Genomic DNA, 8,983 nt, shown 5'->3' on the forward strand with positions numbered 1-8,983 from the left:
TTCCCGTGCCCCCCTTCTCCCGGCAGCCCACAAGGGGACAGGGATGCCCGGGTCTGCAGCCATGGCTGGGCAGCTGCCCTTGCGCCCGGGAGTGAGGGCTCCCTGCCCACCAGCTCAGGAGCGGGCAGGGCTCCTGCCTATTCCCCACTCCCGCAGGCTCCACAAGAGCGGCCCTGCGCTGCCTCCCCTGCTGCAGCCGGCATCTTGGCAGCAGCCTCTCCAGATGGGCCGCTGCTGCCATCAGCACCACCCAAGCCGGTAATGTGGCTCAGGCAGTTGTGCGATCCCACCCAGGAACAGAAGGCAGCAAGAAAACCTCACTTTGATCCCCCTGTGATTCCATCTCCAACCTGACCAATCAGCACTCCCCACTTCCTGAGCCCCTGCCATATTATCCTTAAAAACTCTGATCCCCAAATGCTCGCGGAGACTGATATGAGCAATAATAAAACTCCGGTCTCCCTCCCAGCTGGCTCTGCAAGAATTACTCTTTCTCTATTGCAATTCCTCTGTCTTGATAAATGAGCTCTGTCTAGGCAGTGGGCAAGGGGAACTTGTTGGGCGGTTATATATATGTATATATGCACTCACACACATAAATATATGTAATATTTGCAACTGGAAGTAGAACAGGACCTCCTAATCCAGAGACCAGCTCCTGCAGCGTCAGGAGTCAGCAGCTCCCTGCCAGGTGGAGCCTCAGTTATGGTCATACCATTGAGAGCTCTGGCAGCTGCACACCAGTCCCCACCTCTGATTCAGCCATTCCACAGATATTTATTCAGATGCTCCAGGATCTATTTCAAGGGCATCAAGTGCTGTTCTTGTCACAAGCAAAGAAAGTCCCAAAGGGAAGGTTTTCTCTTCTGGTGGTGCCTGCCCGACCTCCAAGCCTGGTACCTTTCAAAATTTAGGATATTTCCGACAGGCGTTGCTGTTTTTCAGCTTTGTCCTGGCGTAATTTTATCTCCCAAGAGCCTTCATTTTCTTCCTTCATTGATCCTACATGTGCTGTAGCTAACAGGAATTCCTCAGAGCTCGCAGCCTTTGGATAGTGTGGTTTCACAGCTGTCAACACTGACATGCTTATCTCTACTTTGAGCTTGGTGTAGTTTTCATTAGGATTTTGTGAAATGCACAGGATGATGTAGGCTAGAATGATAGGTTCGATTAGCTATGTTCCTTGATGATTTCACCGTAAGGTTATTTAAATATAACTATTCATATTTATGCTTCTATGATAAGAGATTTTAGTACTTTTGAATCAAACCATTTAAAGAGTATTTTTTTATAGATACTAATAATGTTTATTGAGGGAATCAGGATAAAACTAAAATAACAAAGTACGTAAGAAAGAGGGGTAATTGAAGTGAAGGCATTTTTTTTTTTTTTAGGTGGACAGGAAGTAGAATTTATTGGTGAGTATTAAGAGGGGCAGCACAGCGGAAGCCCTCATGAGTGCAGGGCCTGCCACTTGTCCAGAGCGCCACGATTGGGAACGTACTTGACCCATCTGGGATGAGCCGCTTCTCAGCCACCATGTCTTCAAATTCATTGGCATTGAACTTGGTGAAGCCCCACTTCTTTGAGATGTGGATCTTCTGGCAGCTGGGGAGCTTGAACTTCGCCCTGCACAGGGCCTCAATCACATGCTCCTTGTTCTGCAGCTTGGTGCGGATGGACATAACTTGGCCAATGTGAACCCTGGCCACAGTGCCCTGGGGCTTTCCAATGGCACCTCACATACCTGTTTGGAGCCTATGCTGGTGTAGTGCAAGGTCAGAAACATGAACATCCATCTGAAAGTACTGTCTCCAAGGTCCCTCAGAGCAACCCATACAACAAACAGGCTGCATCACTACCAGGGAAGCTGCTGTTTGCAGCCATTGCACACTGGGCCCCCAGAGTATTTTTTTGAACGAAACATTTACTTAAAATGATTACATAACACTCCCCTTGCATGCCACCTTTTAGGCAAAATTAACAACATATTCCTAAAACCCAGCTTACTAAATTGCTTCTCTTGATGGCTTTTTTTTTTTAAACCCAGGAAGAATTTCTAATTGGAAGCTTTAATTGTAGTGAGCTATGTACTAGCCAAGGAAGGCAATACATTGAAAATATGCTGTTTAATTTTGTTGTTGTTTGTTTGGCTGGAGAACACTATAGTTTTATTTCTATTCATAAACCAGTGCTTCCCAACCGGGACTGTTTTTGCCTCCAGGGAACAAAATGTCTGGAGACATCTTGAGTTGTCAAAACTGGGGGTTGCTACTGGCACTTAGTGAGTACAGGCTATGGATGCTGCTAAACATGCCATCATGCACAGAACAGCCTATCCCCTCTCTTCTCCTCTGCAAAAAGAATTAAAAATTATCTCACTCAAAAGGCAAATACTGTTAAGATTAAGAAACTCTGCCATCAACCAGAGGAAGTAAAAATTGTAAGGATTTATTATTTCAAATCTATACAGCTTTACCTCATGGGTTTTACTTTTTCTAATTCTCTTTAGGGAAGTTTCTCTCCCTTCTCATTTTCCAAACCAAGTTGTGATTTTTGGCATGAATGACTCCACCCCCACAGTCCAGCTTCTGTGCTTTAAAATGTGGATATGGGCTCCAGGCTTGTACAGGCGAACTTCAAGGCCTATCATATGTCCTGTTACCCCAGACCACCCCATCACATGACCTGTGCATACACCTTACATCATTCTGAAATGCCCTTCACATATGCCCTCCTCCAGAATATAAAACATCTTTCTTGCGTAAATACTTCCAAGAAAAGGCTGGCCGAACTCTGACTACTTAAACCCCTTGAAATTTTGTTCTATGAAAAACATAAATGGCGGTTCAGCTGGCAGCATCCTCAGTACTACTCTTGACATTTTCTATCCTCACCTGCTTTTCCTTCTAATTTTCTCCATCTGTTTCAGAGAACACACTTTGGGTTATCCAGGGCCTGTGCCAAAGGAGGCATTGTGGATAAGTGTGGCTCAGCCTTCCTCAACAAAAAATTACCTTTCAATGCAGGGCAGAAGTTTATGATATTAAAACTCATGTGGTTCCTCGAGAATCTCCTCAACACACTTTCCTCGTGAGCCAGGGGTGAGGGTAACCAGCAAAGCAATCAGGTCTTGGCGCCAACAAAATCCCATTTCATCTCTGAGATACAAAGCCCATCAGGACATGACATCTGTCTGTATTACTTACTACTATATAATCCCCAGTACCTAGAACAAAGCAGTTAAGCAATATTCAACGGTCAGTCAGAAATATATCTATCATATGCCTGCTAAAAATACCCTCCATTTTCTAGCTCTCTAATCAGTTAATACGTGCACATTTAAACTACATCACAGCATTGGATTTGTTCTATCTGTATGGACACAACTGTGCTGCTGACAATTTAGTCAAGTGTTTCATCTCTATGTAGACAACTGTCATGTAAGAATTAGTGAGAATTTCCTAACATCATGGTGGCAACTGGCAGCTATTGCTCTGAAAATCTCTAGCTCTGAAAAATTTTAGGCCAACATGTTTACAGTAATGTTTTAGTTTAAAGAACTTGGAAATGGGGTTTCCTGGAATGTATTGGAATAAACCAGGTATTTTATTCTCAGTTTTGGGAGACATCTGCTTTCCTGAAGTTCCCCAGGCTACCACTATCCAAAAGCAGAAAAGCCATTTAGGCTTTTTTAGTCAAGCTATCTAACCGTCATCAGAAATAAAGAAAACAAATCACCTCTATAACCTTCTGGGTTAATTTTTTTAAGGTGGTTTGTCTTCATTCAGTAGAAAAGAATAATCTTACTTCAGCTCATTGGCAGGTCAATAAAAGCTCTAAAGCTGAATTTGCACCAAAATCTCAGTTGAGATAAGTAATATTTAAGGATTATTTGGAAGAATAGAATCCATTGATTTCTGTAATAACCAGAGATTTAATACTGGATTAATCCAGACCATCATATAACTCCATACACAAGCCACATTGTCTTGATTGCCAAAGAAATTGCTTTTAAGAAATTGTCATATATTTATTGTACAAAACATGTTTCTTGTAGGGTTATTGTTGAAGACAATGTCCCCTTTATCACTTGGTAGCTCAATTAAAGGCCCGAATAAACACTGCTCTCAGACTTGATTTTGACAACAAAACCTCTCACATAAAATACTCAAAGTACGAATGTTAGAATCCTCTTTTATTTCCAGGAAGCTGAGATACAAATATAGAACCAAATTGCAGTGACATAGATCTTTATCATATCTTGCACAGTCCTCTGAAATAGGAAGAAAACGTTACATTTTACCTTCTGACTTTGGGGTAAAAAATCACTTTTATACAAATCAAAACCAAACAAGAAAAGAACCCCATACAAATTATAAAGATAAAGGCTGACAAAATTGACCACGACAAAATTAAATTTCTGTGCAACAAGACACTAGGAATAAAAGTTTGTAAGAAAAGCTAGTGGGAACAAAAAGGTATGTACAACATTATCGAAGATATAGATTGATATCCAAAATAAAAGCTCCTAATAAAGAGGAAAGAAAAAGTCAACAAAAGTACAAACACATTAAGAAGAGAAACCATGGCTGGGCCGGGCACGGAGGCTCACGTCTGTAATCCCAGCACTCTGGGAGGCCGAAGTGGACAGATCACGAGGTCAGGAGTTCGAGACCAGCCTGCCCAACATGGTGAAACTCCATCTCTACTAAAAATACAAAAATTAGCCAGACGTGGTGGGGGGCGCCTGTAGCCCCAGTTACTCGGGAGGCTGAGGCAGGAGAATCACTTGAACCCAGGAGGCAGAGGTTGCAGTGAACAGAGATCATGCCACGGCACTCCAGCCTGGGCAACAGAGCAAGACTCCATCTCAAAAAAAAGAATAAAGAGAGAGAAAAAACATTAATGGCTAATAAATGTATCTGAAGAATCTCAGACTCATTAGTAATCAAAAAAGTATACATTATAGCAATGATGAGAGTGCAATTCTCTTTATCTGAACTTGTATACATAAAAAAGTCAGACAAAATCAAGCATTACTGAAGTGATGATAAAGGAGTTCTCTGGTGATGCTGGTGGGAAGATACAATGGCTGTGCGAGGTGATTCTACATGACTTACAGGTGAATATTCATGTGCGCCCTCTACCCCAACATGACAGCTCTTCCCCTGCCATCTTCCATGGTCCAAGCAAACATGCGTGAGTGTGTCCTAGGCAGCTGCACCCTCACCTTTGTGCATCACAGCAGGGTCCACCTGCTCTGAATCCTTATGACAGGACACTATTCTCTGTGTCCTGGTATGTTCCTGACACTATACAATGGCTCCAATCAGCCCTACTGCTGCCCGGAACAAAGGGAAACTTTGGTTATATAGTGTCTATTTGCATAAAGACCGTTTTCAAAGAGCAAGAAGAATATAAAAGAAAGAAATCTGTGCCTGTATATAGACTCCCTAAAGCTGCCTCTGGCCTCCAGTTTAAAAACATCTAGAATCTAGCCAGGCCCTTGCCTTTCCCTGAAGCACATTTATCTGCCTAGAATTGGATGTAAATAATTTTGTTATATTTCTCACCGCACGATTCTGAAGAGCTGGACCAAATGTACCCAAACTGTGGTACACATTTGTCAATGCTGCCTCTTACAGGACAAAAAAACTGAGTATTTTCTTTCAGACCCTCATACACTTTCCGTATTGAAAATGTGGGATATTCTGTATTTCCACAAGCAGTTCTTTCTCTCTCCTCTTGTCTCTCTCTTACTGTTCTTGAAACCCTTACTCTCTCACTCTGTGATTTGTCTGCATATAATAAAGATATGTGTACAAGAAATATTCTTTCCTCTTAATTCTACTAAGAGAAAAATGCAGTAAGTTCAATGATAAAGGGCAGTTGGTAATTGACCTTAGGTATAGGGAGAAAGACACTGGTAGGGATGAGGCGAACAAGAAAGTCTGTTTTCCATGTAAAGGGTGGAACAATTTCTCAGTAATTGCTGAGATCAAGGATAAGCCCTACAAGTTTGGGCAGGAAAGAGGACTCCTACTACTTTGAGAGAATGCAGAAGTCCCTCCATTTTGTTGTTTTCTCTGAGTCCTTGTGATCTGGCCCCCAAGAATTCCTGTGGTGGCAGCAGTAGGTGCCCAGGAGAAACAAGACTCTGAGGCCACGGCATCTTCCTCTCCAGTTGGTGCAGTTGTGATCCCAAGAGGGTGATGCAAACTCTTTTAAGTCTTTTCTCGTTTTGCCACCTGTCACCTGGCTCCAAACATGGATGAAGCCATGAAGAACTGTAGCAGAGCACAGTAATCAAAGATCCAGCATTCTGGCCAGAAAATAGAAAAGAGGAGCTTCAGGAAACTAGAAAATACTGGAGACATTGTGGAGAGGAAGTGACAACATAAAGTTTTTAATGAACTGAGTGCATCTCCAAGCTGCATGTGTGTGGATCTGCTCCTAATTAGTTAACTAAAGATTTTGAGAATGAAGCTAGCAGATTATCATCCAAGTTCCACACTGACCACCGGGACATATCTGAAGAAAACTGGAAAGGCTTTGAAAACTCAACTGATTGTTGGATCCACAGTTCACAAAACAGAGATTGGAACTTGCAGCTTGAATATAGCAAGGTCAATTGCTTCTAAAGCAAAAATAGCATCAATCTGCCTAATATTTTAATAAGACCCAGACCCTGAAAACTTAATGTCCATGGCACAATCCAAAATTACAAAAAAACAGATAAACTGCACTCCACGTGAGAAAAGACAATCAGTACTAAGTAGCTACCAATACTGAGAAGAAACAGAAATTTGAATTACATCACAAGGATTTTAAAGCAGCTTTTATAAAAATGTTCCAACAAGTGGTCACAAACACTTTGTTTTTTCCTGAGATGGAGTCTCACTCTGTTGCCCAGGCTACAGTGCAGTGGCGCGATCTAGGCTCACTGCAACCTTGGCCTCCCGGGTTCAAGCAATTCTCTGGCCTCAGCCTCCCAAGTAGCTGGAACTACAGGTGTGCGCCACCACGTCCAGCTAATTTTTGTATTTTTAGTAGAGACAGGGTTTCACCATGTTGGCCAAGATGGTCTTGATCTCTTGACCTCATGATCTGCCTGCCTCGGCCTCCCAAAGTGCTGGAATTACAGGCATGAGCCACCATGCCCGGCCGCAACACTTGTATACCAATGGAAAACTAGAAGTATCAGAAAATAAAAAGAAGATGTAAAAAGAAACAACATGAACATATTAGGACCAAAAAATACAGTAACTGACATACAAAATTCTAGGTAAGCTTTTTATTACAATAAAATTAAAGAGGTAAGAATCTGTTATTGTGAACATAAATCAACAGAAATTATCTAATCTTAACAACTCTCTGGGAGAGAATATGAAGATGATGAGAATATGAAGAAAGATGAAAAAGTCTTGATTCGAGTCTTAGAGACCTGAGGAACAGTAACTAAAGTTCCAACATACATGTCATCTGAGTCTCAGAAGGAGAAGAGGAAAAGGAGCACAGTGCTGAAAAAATTTTGAAAACCTAGCAGGAAAAATTACCCAAATTGGGCAAAAGGCAAACATTAATTGAAGTAAAAGGAGAAATCAACAAATGTACAATTATGATTGGATAATTCAACACTCCTCTCTCGCTAATAATTAGTGAACATTTGAAATTAATTGATGGTAAGTTTGATTAATTCTGAGATTTTTTAGCAGTATTGTTTATCACACAGAATTACAGATCATTTCTATACAGCAGACAAAAATGCATTTTGATCCATATGTAATAGTTCCTCACACAAAATGTTGAGTTAATGCCAGTCAGAATGTTTCTCTTCTTCCAGTACAGGGAATACAAAATAATGGCAAGACCTAAAGTCATGTATGCAGTGATGCACTGAATACCTTAAATAATAGGACATGAGATTACAAGAACAATGCAATCACTACGAATGAGAAAATTATGTAAAAGCTCAAGTTCATGTGCTGAGGAGGCTTCTGAGAAGTCTTGAAGGATAAATGGTCAATGGTCAATTCAGCTATTACTGGGTTAGACTATTAATTGTCTTACTGCCTTAACTCTCACCAAAAAAAGACTGCTCTGCTAGCTTTTTTACTGTGGGACACTGATTAACAACACCCTAGCTAGAAAATTCTTCCTAATGTCTGTCCTGAATCTCTCCTGATCTAACAAGCAAGGGTATACAAAACTTTATCAACTCTATCATTAATTACAAAAAAAAATTAAGTCATCATAATCATAGTATATGATTTAAGGATTTACTAAAATACAATGGTAGTCAAGCCATCAGAGGATGGAGGAACCTCAGTTTCACCATCTGGTTTTTCCTCTTTGTTCCCTTTAGGTTAGTCTGAGCCAAAAGACCCAACACTAATCACAATGCTTTGTCCATTTCAGTAGGCAAAATTCCTTACAACAACAAATAAAATAATTCCTAAGCATTTATTTCATAAAATAAATTAGATATTTTGGCCTCACAAAAATAAGAGATAGAGTCTACTCCAAACACTGTTTGGCGTATCATTTTCATAGATTTCAAATTAGAATATATATCAATGTCTTCCATTTGTTAGGTATAGTGTTAGTAATATTTATAAAATCATTTTCTTTCTCCTGTACTTATTTGACATAAAATGTATCATTCTTTGAGAATATAAGATGAAGTCATTCCACAGAAGAATTACTTATATTCAGAATTATTTCTGTGTAATAGTACTCCATAAATTCCCTTTGAGGGCCTCATTCCATTCAACAAGAAGAATGTCTCAATGGTAGGCAAAATTGTATATAAGTTAACAGTATGAAATTTGAATCAAGCTCTGCCATTGAATTATCATGTGAACCCGGAACAACGTAACCTCTCCCTGCTTTAGTTTCTCTATTTATATAATGGTAATTATAATAAAAGTATATTTCAAGGGCTTTTGCAAGCACTATATGAACCAACAGATCTAACACA

The 8,983-nt window shown here is 40.5% G+C and overlaps 1 long non-coding RNA gene and 1 other non-coding gene across 2 annotated transcripts; both read right to left on the minus strand.

Annotated features, from left to right (window-relative positions):
- Window positions 1-1,806: 1,806 nt before the first annotated feature.
- On the minus strand, window positions 1,807-1,946 carry LOC111529814. The gene has a single exon (XR_002727575.1). It is a non-coding gene; the product is annotated as a small nucleolar RNA SNORA70 (small nucleolar RNA).
- Window positions 1,947-3,009: 1,063 nt separating this feature from the next.
- Window positions 3,010-5,351, minus strand: LOC111529812. Its single transcript, XR_003307045.1, has 3 exons — window positions 5,234-5,351; window positions 3,742-3,920; window positions 3,010-3,161 (listed from the first exon to the last, which is right to left on the minus strand). It is a non-coding gene; the product is annotated as an uncharacterized LOC111529812 (long non-coding RNA).
- Between the last annotated feature and the right edge of the window lie 3,632 nt (window positions 5,352-8,983).

This window comes from Piliocolobus tephrosceles, chromosome 14 (assembly GCF_002776525.5).
Source record: "Piliocolobus tephrosceles isolate RC106 chromosome 14, ASM277652v3, whole genome shotgun sequence".
In the NCBI taxonomy this organism is placed as follows: domain Eukaryota; kingdom Metazoa; phylum Chordata; class Mammalia; order Primates; family Cercopithecidae; genus Piliocolobus; species Piliocolobus tephrosceles.